Raw genomic sequence first — 16,849 nt, 5'->3', positions numbered from 1 at the left:
TGATGCTCCTAGTTTGACACCATCCCTACGGAACACCACTTCCACCCCGCACCCCACCCTAGTAACTTAAACCTGTGGCCTCTGGAACCAGACCAGCTATGCAGACTCCTCCCCCACCACCCCCATCGCCCAGTAACGGGGAAGGATCACAAATCAGCTCCTTCCCGGGCAGCGGAAGCAGCTGGGTGCCGCACCTCTGAGTCTCTCGGGGTTTTGGTTGGCGGCAAGGAAGAGGGTGACGCTCAGCTGGGCAGCAGCATCTCCGCCTCTGGCTGCACTCGCACAGCGCCCCGTGCTGGCCCAGCCAGAATTCTCACCCCTCAAAGCGCTGTTCAGATTATAGATATACATAGGAAATAATTCTCGTTTGAATGATTTTATGTCAGCTCTGGTAAAATGTGCCTCAATTTCATATAATAATTGGAGATTTATTCTGCACAGAGTTGCTGTGTGCATAATTTCGTGTTGGAAAGGTGTGGAAATGTCACCACCAGTGATATTTCTGTGGTTGGAGAAGCACAGCTTTTGGCTGGTCCCTTTGTTGACACAGAAACTGCTGTGTAACAGTGAAACGTCGTTCCGGATGAATTATCAACCACAACCATCAGGGCGATACGTTTGGCTGCCAAGAAAAGGGTTCACTTTCTTCTGTTGTTTCAGGGCTGATGGAAGTGCAGAGGGTGTAAATAGCCAACAACAAATTGACTTTCCAAAAGATGTCAGTCAAAACTCACAAAATGTGTTTATTCTTTGATTTAATGAGCCTTCTTTTTGAGATCTATCCTAAGTAGTTAAGGTTGTTGGCAAGGATTTAGCTGTAGGATCTTTAGTGAAGCACTGTTTATACATACGGTAAGTCTCCTCCATAACGAACTTCAAGTTTCGAACTTTCAAAGATGCGAAAGTAAGTTCACATGTTCCATCACGTAACTTAGTTCACGTGTCTGGCGTACATTGTTACGAGCGTGCATCCTCCACACGTGGTTGTGCTTTTGTGTACTTTACTGTACAGTACTGTTGCTGTGCAACACGAGGAGCTTACTAATGAAGACCTGAAGGAATTGGAGGCCCAGAGAAAGGATAGAGACAAGAGGAAGAAGAAGTAACTGAAGAACAAAAGAGATTCACGGTGCAGGAAATAGCAAGGGGATTTTCTGTATTTGAGGAGGCACCGTGAGTTTTTGAGGCACAGGACCTGAACGCAGAACAGTACACGAAGGTTGCAGCAGCCGTCCAGAATATAATCCAGTGCTACCGTGTCATCTATGACGAGAAAAAAGCTACTACCCAGACGTCACTGGATCATTTTTTCAAGAGGGTAGATAGAATTGAATCCAGCAAGGAACCAGAACCTGTGCCATCCACGTCAGGTGTGAGTGAAAGTGCATCTGGCCCTCCGTCTCCTATTGCTGACGACCCTTCAGCTCTACCATCTCCCACCTCCTCTCCCTCCTCCAGTCAGTAACTCTTCTTGCCTGTTCATTCGATGCCAGCCCCTGGATGCCAGCTGTTGTACTACTGTACTTTTCAAGATAATGTACGGTAAGATTAAATATGTTTTCTTTATTTTTTGTGTTTGTTTTTTATGTATTATTTGTGTGAAAAGTATTATAAACCTATTATGGTACAGTACTATATAGCTGATTGTGTTAGTTGGGTACCTAGGCTAACTTCGTTGGACTTACGAACAGGGTCTCGGCGCGGAACTCGTTTGTACGTAGGGGACTTACTGTAAAGCCCAATACCAAAAGGATGGTTGAGTGATGGTGATAGATATGTATCTGCTCCATTTAACAATTTTGAAGAACTGTATTTATTGGCACCTACAATGTTACCTTTTAGAGGTTGCAAACATATGTATTACATACCTGCATTAAAAAAATATACATTAGGGGTTTGGGATTAACATATACACACTACTATATATACAATAGATAACCAACAAGGACCTACTGTATAGCATGGGGAACTATACTCAATATTTTGTAATAACCTATAACAGAAAAGAATCTGAAATAAATAATAATAAAAAATAAATGTGAACACTGAAAGTTCAAAATGTTTTTTAAAAAGATAATTTTGTACTTCAAAAATATATATATACATTATATGTTTTAAAAATTTGAGCACGTATATATCAAAATGTTTCTTATGTTACCTCTGGATGATGGTATTACGAATTATTTTTAATACTAGTTTTCCTTAGCTGCATTTTCTAGATTGAACATTGTTCCTGCAATTGGAGCGTGCATTACTCACGTGATAAAAAAACACAGCAGAACCAATCTTACAATTTTACCTTGACTCTACAAAATTATTTATCCAAGTAAGACACATGTGGCTACAAACATTCTAAAACTGCTCTCGTACAGCTGATACAATACAGGGCTGATAGCAACACACTCAACTTGGTTCAGCTATTGAGGTGGTCTCATTCTGTGACAGCTCTGGAGTTTCTTCTGAGGCGATTTCAAGGGCCCCTACTTGGAAGCATTCTAGGGCATCCTCAGACCAAACAGGGGCACTCACTGGGTCCCTTGTTCCCAAACTCCATTTGTCTTTCTTCTCTGCTACCAGGTAGGTCTGCCTCAGTGGTGATCTGAGTTCTAACTAGTCTCACTGAGCTCTCATTCCTGAATTTATTTTGTTATCCTAGGGTCTGTAACCAATAGGTCTTTGTTTAAAGTAACTAAATCTAGGTCTTTGTATAAGATGCTTAGACCTTTCGGTTTGGAGATGAAACATTGGAAAATATGTGCTTATTCTCCAGCTGCTTGCTTTGCTCTGTGTGTGTGTTTATGCGTGTGTGTATTCATAAGTATGAAGTCTTATTTCAGTTGTCTTTTTTTGTCCTGGATTATCTTGTGTTCCACAAGAAACATATGGTTGTATAAGCTGATTATTCTCTGCTCCAATCCAATCCAGCCTTGAAGACAAGTGATTGGCGGTCCATTAGACCAGTGAACAATTTGTGAAAAGGCAATTAGTCACATCTAGACTTGGTTGCCTACAAAACCTTCATGATGTCACTCATCATCTTGCCAACTTATGAAAGAAGGTCCTTTTGCTCAGTCTATATTTTAGGGCAAACAATTATTGGGTCGTTGATCATACAGCCCCCTTCTTAACCTGCTTGGCCAGGGAACCCAAGACACCATTCATGAGCCCATACTGTGGACCACCTGTACTGACCCATCTTCTTTGTGTGTATTTGGCTAAATCGAAGTCTCAAACTCTGCAAGAAATTTTTATTCCTATATTAAAGTCTCATTATGATCTTAACTCTTGCACGTTTTGGGGGTAAATGGCAAAAAATGGCAAAAAGAATGGCCATTTTAGAGAATGTTTGCTGTGTTACAATCAATAAATTCCAAGAATGACACAAAGGCAAAAGATATAAAGAAAAATATATTTTGAAAGAATGTTAACACATAGAAATGAAAATTTTCTTCATGAAAAAAATACCTAAGAAAAATTTAATAGCCGAACAACAAAATGGGAAAAGTAGCTCTATTATATATTACAAAGTGTTAATGATATTAAAATATAAAGAGGAACATGAAAACCCTGAAAGAGAAAAGGACAAAGTTCATAAATGGCAATCAGCAAAAGATGGAGGCTGAAAGGCCCATAAACATATAAAACGTCCTGCCTCTAAAACCAAATTTAAAGCTTTGAATCACTATTTTAAACTGTCAAATTAGTAAAGATAAAGAACAATAAAAAAAAATTGGTAGAAAAAAATATTGGTGAGAATATGAAGTGAATATTTTCTCATATTTTGAGAGAACGTTAATTTGTATAATTTCTCCTAAAGTCAATTTGGTAGCATGTTATTTAGCTGCAGAATCTTTAGTGAAGCATTTTTTATAAAGTCCAATACTAGAAGGATAGTTTTTTTTTTTTTTTTTGGCGATACGCGGGCCTCTCACTGTTGTGGCCCCTCCCGCTGCGGAGCACAGGCTCCGGACGCGCAGGCTCAGTGGCCATGGCCCACGGGCCCAGCCACTCCGCGGCATGAGGGATCCTCCCAGACCGGGGCACGAACCCGTGTCCCCCGCATCAGGCAGGCGGACTCTCAACCACTGCGCCACCAGGGAAGCCCTGGAAGGATAGTTTTGAGTAAACGGTGATACACACACACACACACACACACACACACACACACACACACACACACACATATTTATTGTCATCTAAAATGTATATGATCTTTTAGTACAAAAGTTTACAAACATGTATTATATACCTGCATTTCAAATATATACATTGTATACTTTAAAAATTTGAGTGTGTATAAATCAAAATGTTTCCAGTGTTATCTCTGGATGATGGTATTTTAAATATTTGTTTTCCTTTGCTGCATTTTCTAGAATGAACATGTATTCTGCATTTATAAGCGTGCATTACTCATGTAATAAAAATCCCAGCAGAGCTAATCATGTATTTTCACCTTGGGTCTACAAAATTAGAGACCATTTATCCAAAGAAGACACACATGGCTCCAAACCTTCTAAAACTGCTCTTATACCGTTGGACAACATTTTATCACGATGATACTTCATGTCGCAGCTTTTACCCAGAAATGATTTTCCTGGGAAAAGTAGGGCTCCAGCCCTCTTTTGTGCTGTTCCGGCCTCAGTTTCATGTGGTGGGAAATTGCTTTTTACTCTTCACCTTAGGCTTTTTGCAATACAAATACCCTCTTAGGGTCATGATTAATGTGTTTTAATGGGCATCCATTTTAAAAATCAATGAAAAGAACTTACATTAAAAATAGAAGGCGATTAGATTGAGTTGGATGACCTATTTTTAATCCACCCCATTATTTATGGATCTGAAAAATTTCAGGACAACTTTCTCTGTAGCATTCAAGGATCAGCTCTTCTCTGTTCCTGTGTATGAATAACTTTAAAACAGGAGGCACCAGGATCATTGATAATTTGCTAAATACTTAAAAAAATTACCTACCTTAGAAATGTCCCAGGATTGCCTCCCCTTTCTTCTTTCATCAACCCATCACCCCGTCACAGATCCTTCTTGCTTCCCATGGTTTACTGGAATATGCTTGAAAGGCACAGAAGACACTGTTCTGTTTTTTGAAAAGTTTTAGTGCATGCAGTCCTTACTCAAAATGAACTTTTTGTTAATAGTGTTACCTCTTTTCTCAACCATCCGTATCTCTTTATATTCAACCACTGACACCATTGCTTCTAAGGTTATTTCTTGCAAGAAATAAGAATTATTTCTGTCTGTCTCATTTATCACAATTATTTAGCATCGTTATAAAGTGCACAAAATTTAGATTCTTTTTAAAGATTTTTTTTTTGATGTGGACCATTTTTTTAAAAGTCTTTTGAAGTTGTTACAATATAGCTTCTGTTTCAGTTTTGGGTTTTTTTGCTCTGTTTTGTTTTGGTTTTTTGGCCACGAGGCATGTGGGATCTTAGCTCCCTGACCAGGAATCGAATCTGCACCCCCTGCATTGGAAGGCGAAGTCTTAACCACTGGACCGCCAGGAAAGTCACACAAAATTTAGATTTTTTTTAAAAAAGGAATTCTCACTTGTTTTCTCATTTCTGTATTTTAAATGTCTTGCTTATATCCCAATTTTTTTCTCTTGCTGAATGGGATATGCATTTTAGAACTCTATGAATTTTAAGTCTGTAGTTTTGCAAGTATTTGACAGAGAAAAATAATAACTCCCATTTCAATACCTATTCCTTTCTATGGTCTATTAGTAGTATTTTTACCACATATTGAATTTATTATGAAAATGTTATGTTTTTCATTTGCAGTCATTCTTCTGAAATTAGTAACATAATTTGCTGGTGTTCAGAGGGGAAGAAACTGCAAAAACCAATGTCTCCTTTACCTGGAACATTCTGTAGTCATTTGCAATATGTAAGTTCTATTGAACCTAATTGTCCCCCAAAGAACTGTGAACTCCTTACACTCTGAAGGGTCTTGGAGTTTAAGTTAGTGTGTTTAAGAATATGAACATCCAGCTATAACCGAGACAATACCCATTATTAGGCAGTGTTGGTGATAGTTTCCCCTCCCATGTGGCCCCAGCTTATGTTTACTGTGGGTTTTTGATTCACCAGACTGGGGCATTGTGATGCTTAATTTCATGTATCAACTTGACTAGGCCACCAGATAACCAGATATCTGGTTAAACATTACTTGTGTGTCTGTGAAGGTGTTTCCAGAAGAGATTAGTATCTGAACTGGTAGACTGAGTAAAGCCCCCAGTGTGGGTGGGCCTCATCCAATCCATAGAGGGCCTAATAGAGCAAAAAGCCATACCTTGAGTGGCAGCGAGAGGAGGATGTCTATCCAAGGCACACAGTTAGGAAAGAAAGCTGGTCGGAGAGGTTTATTTCCAATTAACATCCCAAATTTCATTGTTTTGCTGAAGCCTGGAAAGAACTACCAACTTATTTTAGAAAATAACTCTTGGATCTAGCTTTATAGTTTTTTTTAAAAATAAATTTATTTGTTTTATTTATTTATTATCTTTGGCTGTGTTGGGTCTTTGTTGCTGCGTGCAGGCTTTCTCTAGTTGTGGCAAGCGGGGGCTACTCTTTGTTGCAATGCGCGGGCTTCTCATTGTGGTGGCTTCTCTTGTTGCAGAGCATGGGCTCTAGGCGCGCGGGCTTCAGTAGTTGTGGCGCACAGGCTCAGTAGTTGTGGTTCATGGGTTTAATTGCTCTGCAGCATGTGGGATCTTCCCGGACCAGGGATCGAACCCACGTCCCCTGCATTGGCAAGCGGGTTCTTAACCACTGCGCCACCAGAGAAGTCCCAGCTTTTTAAAAAGCCAAATGGAAACCAAATAAGTATTAGTGCAGGTAAGAGGGCAGAGATTTCTAAGTGGCTCTGGTACAGAGATGTTAGCTAAATTACTTTCCTTCTCCTCTTTGTGGAGGGCAACACTTTTGTGTTTTCCAGGTGTCTGCTTCGTGCTTTCTTTCTTGGCTTTTACGGGACACCTACCATGTTGTAGATGGAGCCTAATGGACCAATTTGCCCCAGAGAGGTCTGACATTATCACACTTCTTTGCCACAAGTTTGAAAAGGCTGTGAGCAGGGAATATTGCCTCTCAGGCTGTGGCTTTCCTCCTTACTGTAGCGAAGCCTTTTTCTGACATTTCTGATGGCTTTGAGGATTATGGTGAGGACATTTCTAAGCCATGGTGTTGCTTCGGGTTACATTCCCTCAAGCAGCTCTTCTGTTGGAAAGAAGAGGTTCAGCTCCAGTCACATTGGCTGGAGATTATTATGTCTATGTTGATGTCTACTTGTTCTTTAACTGAATATAAGTTTCAGGAAGGGGAGAGTGTCTCTTAATATCACAGAGAGGGTCATTTGATGTGAAACTGACCTTCTGGAAGTTGGGCTCATACATCCCATTGCTGAGAAAAGCAGGTCACAGGGGACCTGATTTCATCACCCATGGAAGCAATTAGACCTGCTGCAGGTCAAGAGGGGAGTCGTTTCATCAGAGCACCTGAGAAAGCCCTCATTGCTACTTACCTACACTGACCTTATCTACAATTCCATCTGTCGGGAAACGTGCGTGAGAACAGTTGGGGACATAGTTGCCTCACAGCTGCAGGGAAAACCTTTCCTTCTTCCTGGTTATTGGAGGGGACAATGGACAGTGATGCCACTGAAATAATAATAGTGACAATAGTGGTGACTTCTTTTGGTTAAATATTTTCCCTTTTAATGTGAGATGGATCACAGAGCGCTGTATAAAACATCCATGTACAGCTGAGAGAATACTCAAAAGCAAACACCCCTGCCTATAGCCATGGTGGTAATAAAATTAAAATTTACATGAATTCAAATTAAATTAAATTAAAATTTCAGTTAGTCACACTAGACACATTTCAAGTGCTCAATAGTCAAATGTGGACAGTGGGTGCCGTACTAGACAGAGCAGATATGGGACAATCCGTTGCCATAGAACGTTCTAGGAGACAATGCTGTTCTAGATAGTTGATCACAGCACATAACAGAGGCATCTGTATTTTAAACCAAGACTCATAACTTGACTTGGAAGGGTATCTATTAGTGATCTTATATTATAACTAATAATTCAGCCTCATTTATTGTCATTTGTCTGAAGTGGGGTCTCCAGGTAGAAGCAGGCACTGTTGCTCCAGAGAGGACATGTTTTACATATGTCATAACGATGCTCGAGGTGGGCAGTTCGGACTCAGTAAGACTTTGCTTTCTAAATGCCTCAGTGTTAACTTTACTCTCCCCATGAGACTGTGAGTGCCTACGGACAAGGACCACATTTTTGTGCTCCAGAATGTGCTCCATCGTACTAATCCCAAGGCTCGGCATGAGATAGAAGCTTGCTACCCTAATGATTTATTTTCGGATGATGGACTTCAGAAAGCAAGTCATCTCGTTGGAACCAGAGACAACCTCTCACAATAGAGCTTCAAACAATACTTTAGTTAATGACTGTGTTAATGACAGCTCTGTTAATGTGCTGGCCCAAGTCACCATACAGACATGATATAGTGCTTTGCTTTAGTGATCAAAAACCCCCAATCCTTGACATGGTCTATGAGACACTATGTGATTTCGATCTGCCTCATCTCACACCACTCTCTTCTCTTTCTAGAATGCTCCAGTGATACTGACCTTCTTCCGGGTCCTTGAATGCCTAGCTTCTCTCTCTGATCCTAGTGGACAAGCTCAGCATCCTGCCCCTTTAGAACAAAATGTCATTCTGATGGGGCTGTCAATCATATGGCCGCACTTTCCTTGCTGCAGAGGTGAGGGTATGACTTACGATGGACCAAGGAGAGTCCTTTCGGGGATTTTATCCAAAGGTAGTGGGAGAGAGAAGTCCTCTTTCTTCTGGATTTGCCAGTTCCAAAGACAAAAGCTGTCTGCAGCTCACTTGCCCCCAGGCTTCTCTCCTTATGGCATCTTGGAAGCCATACGCAGTAGGGGAGAATGAGGGCATCGCTCAGAGAGAAGCAAAGCTGAGTGGGGGGAGTGTGGTGGAGGAGCAGAAGGGTTTCTTAAGTCAAGCACAAAAAATATTAACTGTAAAAAGAAGTAGGGGCTTCCCTGGTGGTGCAGTGGTTAAGAATCTGCCTGCCAATGCAGGGGACACGGGTTCGATCCCTGGTCCGGGAAGATCCCACATGTCGCGGAGCAACTAAGCCTGTGTGCCACAACTACTGAGACCGCGTGTCACAACTACTGAAGCCCACGTGCCTGCAGCCCATGCTCCGCAATAAGAGAAGCCACCGCAGTGAGAAGCCCGCGCACCGCAAGGAAGAGTAGCCCCCGCTCACCGCAACTAGAGAAAGCCCGCGCGCAGCAACGAAGACCCAGTGCAGCCAAAAATAAATAAATAAATAAATTTATATAAAAAGAAAAGAAATGGATACATTTGACTACATTAAAAATTGAAAACTGTTCATTAAAAGACAACATGAAGTAAAGAAATAGAGTAAAGAAAGACATTTGTAACTAAAACAAAAGAATATAGTCTTTTGAATACATAATAATATAGATTAATAACACATATATATTCCAGGTCAATATGAATCCATCCATAAAACTAAGACAGACAACACAATAGAAAAACGGAGCGAAGATTGGAACACACCCCTCTCAGCAGTGGAACTCTGGCCAGTAAACATTACTAGTCAGGGAAATACAAATTAAAACCACAACAAGATACCATTTTGTACCATCTGATTGGTAAAAATTTTAAAGTCTGGTAATAATACCAAGTGTTGGTAAGGCTATGAAGCAACTGGAATTTACTGACAAGAATGTAAATTAGTTCAACCACTGTGGGAAACACTTGGGCATTATCTACACACTTTTAACCAACCACTTTCCTCCTACCTAAGGAGTCTATACCCCAGAGAAGTTCACATGCCCTAGAGAAGCCTAAGAACAGGTGCACCTAGGAACACAGATGAGCATGTCAGTAACAGCCCGAAAATAGAATCACACTGCAGTAGTCTGCAAAGGCTGCTGTAACACTGGAACACAGACTGGGTGGCCTAAACCACAGAAGTTTATTTCCTCCCAGGTCTGGAGCCTGGAAGTATGAGAACAAGGTGTCGGCAGAGTGTTTCTTCTGAGGGCTCTCACCTTGGCTTGTAGAAGGTGTCTCTCCCCTCTGTCTCCATAAGGTCTTCCCTGTGTGTCTGTGTCCTAATCTCCCAGTCTCCTCTTATAAGGACCAAGTCATACGGGGTTAGGTCCCACCCCCATGACCTCATTTTCACATAGTTACCTTCTCAAAGTCCTTATCTCCAAATATCAGAGGTGCTGGGGGTTAGGAATTCAACCAATGAGTTTTGCGGGGAGACACAATTCATCTCATAACACAGACCTAATAATGTCAGTCAACAGGAGAATGGATAGATTGTGGCCTGTTCCTACAGTGGAATCGATTGCAGTGCAAACAGCTAAGCTATATGTAACGGAAACCATGGCTGAATCTTAACAAAAGCAGCGTTGAGTCTCGGAAGCTGAGTTGGGCCCCTAGATGGACCACGTAGTCTTCTCCTCAAGGAAGGGCCTGGGGTCTCAGCTGCTGGAGTTGCTTCTAGCAGGTGCCTTCAGCCCTCAGCTCCTCCAGGAACTGCTTCAGTTACGGAGGCTGCCTCAGCCGAGGTCGCACCCAACCAGGACGGCCCACACCCAGGACGATCACTGCAGCCATCTTGGCCCAGCTCCAGGCAACTCTGAAGGACCCCGCATGTCAGCCAAGGCTGTCATTGGACCTGAATTGCAGCTCAGTCCTCTGCCCACTCTTGCTTCTGTCCCCCACCTTTCCTTGCACAGGTGTTAGTCCCCAGGGCAGTCTTTAATAAATATCTGGTGCTCTAACTTCCATCTCAGCATCTGTTTCCTGAGGAACCCCACTTGGGACAGCTGGTTCCAGGAGTGGTCCTAGAAAGGAGGTTGTATTCGTTTCCTGGGGCTGCCGTAACAAATTACCATGGACTGGGTGGATTAAAACAACAGATATGCATTCTCTCACAGCTCTGGGAGCCAGAAGTCTAAAACCAAGATGTTGGCAGGGTTGGTTCCTTCTGTAGGCTCCCAGGGAGAATCTGGTGGCTTCTGGTGGTCCTTGATGTCCATGGCTTGTAGATGCCTCACTCTAATCTTTGACTCCGTCTTCACATCAACTTCTCCTCTGTGCCTTCTCTCCTTCTCTCTCCCTTTTTAATTTTTTGGCCACACCGCGCACCTCGTGGGATCTTAGTTCCCCCACCAGGGACCGAACCCGGACCCCCTGCAGTAGAAGTGCAGAGTCCTAACCACTGGACCACTAGGGAATTCCCCTCTTTTTTTTATAAATACACTTGTCATTGGATTTAGGGTCCACCCTAATCTAGGAGGATCTCGTCTTGAGATTTTTAACTTAACTACATTTTCAAACACCATTTTTCCAAATACAGTCCGAGGTTCCAGGACACATACAGTTTTGTGGGGCCACAGTTCAACCTGCTACACAGGTGATAAGGTGGGGTTTTGAACCCTGTCCTGATGGAATCCAGACACAAAGTGGAGCTCTAATTGCTGCCACTTTCTCTGGCAGAGTGTTGGAAGGGAATGCATTAACTGGTGCAGCGTTTCAGGTAGTTGGGAAATACGGGTGAAGTAGCAGCTGTAGGAACAATGGGATTGGGCGGCTGTACTCAGCTGGACACAGACAACAAAGAGCTGAGAGCATAGAAAGAGGCTCATCTCCTGCAGGAAGGCCGAGGCCCAGGTCCAGGACTGAATGCTCAGCGTGGCCGAGCTCCAGAGAAGGCAAAATCGCCGAGCAAGACAGATCTGCTGTGCCAGGTCAGGGTCCTGGTTGGAAAAGAACAGGACCCCAACACACAGGATGGGGACAGCCAGTCTGGTGTCTCCAGCAACCTGGAACTCCCAGACCCTTCAGAAATAGCCCACTTCTCCTTACAAGAGTTTGCACACCCCCCTTTTACTCAGAGCCTATGCAGAGGTGTCATCCTCTCCAGGCAACACATGCTCTCCTAGCGTCTGCTTCCCTCCGCTCCCTCCACCCATTGCCTATAACTAGAGCTAAGTCAAAACAGAACCCAGTGGGGTTGCCCTGGTGCTGCTAGAGAGCTGCAACACCAAGGCAGCACGTTCCAGAAGGACCTAGGAAACCTGCAGATGTGGTGAGGATGAAATAACCGGGGTATAACTGTTTATGTGGAGAACAAGAAAAGGATGCCTCTTAATATCATTATAATTCAGTATTAATAAAAGCCGTCCAGTGTATTAGGTGTAAAAAAGAAAAGAGTTTGAACATCAGGAAAGAAAAGACAGATGATTTGCAGATGATATGATTGTCTATCGGGAAAATTTAAGAGAGTAAATCCATTGGGAAACGTGCAATCAATACTAAAAAAAAAATTTTTTTTTTTTTTTTTTGCAGTACGCGGGCCTATCACTGTTGTGGCCTCTCCCGCTGCAGAGCACAGGCTCCGGACGCGCAGGCTCAGCAGCCATGGCCCACCGGCCCAGCTGCTCCGTGGAACATGGGATCCTCCCGGACCGGGGCACGAACCCGTGTCCCCTGCATCGGCAGGCGGACTCTCAACCACTGCGCCACCAGGGAAGCCCGGTGAGTTATTTTTTTTTTTACCAACTATGTAAATTTGAAATGAAATCACAATTTAGAATGTTTGTAAGGGGAATCTAATGTGTGAATCATTCGGAAGAAAAGAATTCAAATCTTGAGATTTGAAACTGATGAGGCATTTCTGAGCTTGTCAACAAGGAACAGGTTCCCCTAGGTATGCCCAAGGTTGGCTGCTTTGCCTGTTTTTTGTGAGGTTCATGAATTAATCAGCACAAACCTGACTGCCCTGAGAACACAAGAATGCCCTGAGAATGCCAGGATGCAGAAAGTATCATCTGCACCCCCTTGGAAGTCACAAGACAGGGGGGAACCTGACAAATGAAGTGGCAGTTATGGCCTTGTGATGTAAGATGCGGAGGAACAAAGGGCAGGAAGTGAATGGTGCCCCCTGAGAAAGGTTCTTGAAATAGGAAGTGCTTGACTTGGACCTTCAAGGCTGAGCGTAGAAGGTGGGAGAGAAAACATCGGGTGCCAGAGCAAGGCAACAGGCAAGGCATGGAGGAGAGAAGGCACATGAGGCGGTGGGGCACTGATGGTCGCTCAGCCTGCTGGGAGCATGAGATCAAAGGCAGGTGTGAAAGAGGAGAGGTGCACTGGCCAGCTCCCTGGTATGCAAATAACAGCCAGGAGGCTGAAGGCAACTAGTCTGAACTAGTCTGAGGCAACTGAGCTCATCCTGAAGTTAAAGCACTCTTCCCTAACGTCGCCAATGCTACTGCTTCTATCTTGGAGCCATCTTCACCATTTTTTCCTAATTCTTCTTCCCTGACACTCAGGAAGTTTCTGTTCTGTATACAGCAGGCACCTTTGTTATCATTAGAGAGCCAAGATCTGGAAACAGCACAAAAGTAAAAAGGAAAGAGAATAAAATATCATCAGCTGGACTTGAATTTTGAATTCGTGTTGCCTAGGGGGTTGACCAGATGTCATGAAGAAATCAAGAAAAGCTCTGATCTTTTAATTGTGTGTGTGGCCACAACACCCAATGAGTCACCTAATCAGGAACATATCCACGCTAGGACAATTCCTAAGAGGCCCATTGTGTCGGACCACCAAGGATATTCTTCTTAAGTATAGCATCATCTCTGTAATCAGAGAAGCTAATGGGAAAAAAAGTTGTAAAAATTCTCACCATAACTTTAGGAGTCGGGGGCAGAGGAAGTAACTTCATTGCAAGGACCAGGGGAGTTTTGATCCCAACAGCGTATTCCTCCTTTCCATGTCAGTCATAGGAAAAGAAACCCTTGAAGTGGAATCTATAATCTGTCCTTTTAAAGAACACATTAAAGCAGCCAGTCCTAAGTGGTTTCAAACACACAGCATCACAGGACTCGCTAAATAATTGATTTAAATTAATGGCCAATGAAAGAAACATATCCGCACTGATCTATAATTACTGGAAGCAACCTCATATATTTTTCATAAAAGTGTCTTTTCATTTCAGTTTTTTTTTCTCTAAAATTCCATGTATTTAGAGTTTAAATTGCTTTCAATAACTGCTTTCAACTGCTTTCAGTGGTGGAGCTTCTCTGTCAATACGGACATCAGAGAAGCCTGTGATTTGGGTGTTCCATTCTCACCTTCTGATTCTGCCTGACTGTCTGACCTGGAATGGCGACAGCAAAGAGGGAGCTTGGGATGGCTGGGAACACCTGCGGGCACACTTCAGCTGCTGGGTGTTCTGAGTATGGCTCCCCCAGAGCCTCAGGGGGAAGGTCATGGCTTCAGAAGTTTGTAGGAGCAGAAGCCAGGTCCACGGTTGGCATGAGAGCAAGTTTACAGCCCAGCCAACTGAGGGTTCCATTGGATCCGGTGTAGAAATATGATTCCACAATGAAATGAACCTTTTAGGCAGTGATTGAAGTTTCAGCTAGGGTTCTGAATTAACGTTGCCAAAACAATCATTCGGACAAAACAATAACAACAAAGACCCAGTTCTGATCTGGAAACTGACTTTTTGTTGTTAAGAGCATGGTTTCTGGAGTCGGACCGACTGGTTTGATTCCTGGCTCTGAAACTTGCTAGCTAACCTTGGGCAAGTTACTTCATACTTTTGAGCCTCAATTTCCTCATCTGTGAAATGGAATAATAATACCAATTCCAAAGGATGATGTTGAGGATTAAATGAACGGAAATATCTAAAGCTTTTGGTATAATGGCTAAAAGTTACCATTTGAAAATCAGTGAAGACCATCGAAATTGGTAATGAGAAAGGATCTATTCCCAAAGTGTGCACGTGCCCACGGATCCAGATGTATCATATGAGGAGAGCAATAAAAGTCCAAAGGCCTCGGAAAGCTTGGCAAATCATGAAAGGACGAGAGTTTTAATAATCAAACTTACCAATGAAGAACCAGTTCATATAGCATTTTTCTTTTGATGTGCTTTTAAATATACCAATTCTGAGCTTCCCTGGTGGCGCAGTGGTTGAGAGTCTGCCTGCCGATGCAGGGGACGCAGGTTCGTGCCCCGGTCCGGGAAGATCCCACATGCCGCGGAGCGGCTGGGCCCGTGAGCCATGGCCGCTGAGCCTGCGTCCGGAGTCTGTGCTCTGCAACGGGAGAGGCCACAACAGTGAGAGGCCAGCGTACGGAAAAAAAAAAAAAAATATATATATATATATATATATATACAAATTCCAAATTTTCTGTTAAATATTACACATTGGAAAGTCCTATTTCCTATCATTAAAAATGATTCCCTACCAGTGAAGCCATGTGCTAGGCAACATCCAATAATTATAACCTACGCCTGAGGATTTGGCTAATGGTCAAACAAACAAGAATTCCAGAAAACAAGGGCTTGGGGTATAAACTCACTTTTCTTCCTTCTTTTCTTTCTTCTTCCACCACCTCTTCCTCCTCTTCCTCCCTCCACCCCCTCATTTTTCTTCTTTTGTTCCTGATTGGCCTGGGAAATTGAACCTTTTGTAGCTTAGGATGAAGAAGGGAATTTTTCTTATCTTGATTTTGCCATGAAGCAATAAATGTCATACTGAGGCCACTGAGCTAAAGATCAAAGTAAATAAGACCCTTCATTTGCTTTATAGCTTTTGGTAGAAACTGGCTTATGGTTCGCAGACCTCATTTTCTTCTCTTCGTGGTCACACAGCTAGACCATACCTCCCAGCCTCTCTTCAAGGTAGGTGTGTCCACAAGGCTGTGTTCTGGCCGGTGCAATGTCGTTAGAAGTGATATTTGTCACTTCTAGGCACAGCCTCGTGATTTCCCACTTTCCTTCTTGTCTGCTGGATTGACAGGTGACCTTCAGAGGACTCCAAGGGGGTGCAGAGCCACAGAATGGAAGAGACCGGTCCTTGAACACCGTGTGGCTAGCTGCCTCTTGAAGACCAACATTCAACTTGGACGTGAGTAAAAAATAGACATTTTTTGGCATGAATCCTCAGAGAGAGGGTTTGCTTGTCATAGCAGTTAGCCTGCCCTGACTGTTCCAGAAATAGCCACTAGGCACTTTTGCACACACACACACACACACACACATCCCCATTTTATCCTCCCTGTAGCCTGCTGAGGGATAGAGGTTTCCCTGAGGCCCATGCTTGATGTTTGATTCAGCTGGAACTAATCCCCATAGACTCTCCGATTAAGAAGATACCTTTCGGGCTTCCCTGGTGGCGCAGTGGTTGAGAGTCCGCCTGCCGATGGAAGGGACACGGGTTCGTGCTCCCGTCCGCGAAGATCCCACATGCCGCAGAGCGGCTGGGCCCGTGAGCCATGGCCGCTGAGCCTGCGTGTCCGGAGCCTGTGCTCCGCAACGGGAGAGGCCACAACAGTGTAGAGGTCCGCGTACCACAAAAGAAAAAAAAAAGAAGGTTCCTTTCATTTGTTGATTGGTAGATTGACGAGTATAATTCAGCAAGCATTTTGCATGGCCCTCTTTATATGAGGCACAGTGCTAAGTATTGGGAACATAAAAGAAATTGGCCCTCAAAATTTATTTAGTTCTGCTACACTGAATTCTTGAATTCCATCTAAAGTAGTGTCCAAAATCAACCATCTGCCAGGCCCAGGCCGTGATATCAGGCTGAGCAGAAAGTAGGAGGATCTATAGGAAATCGGCGTGTGGAGGCGTCAGACAATGGTGTTCAAATAAAGAATCTTAAAACACTGTGCCGCCCTAACAAAGTGTATATGTGGACGGTGTTCGGCCCACCAGCGCCCA

Source organism: Tursiops truncatus, chromosome 7 (genome assembly GCF_011762595.2).
Source record: "Tursiops truncatus isolate mTurTru1 chromosome 7, mTurTru1.mat.Y, whole genome shotgun sequence".
In the NCBI taxonomy this organism is placed as follows: domain Eukaryota; kingdom Metazoa; phylum Chordata; class Mammalia; order Artiodactyla; family Delphinidae; genus Tursiops; species Tursiops truncatus.
This window is presented reverse-complemented; position numbering follows the sequence as displayed.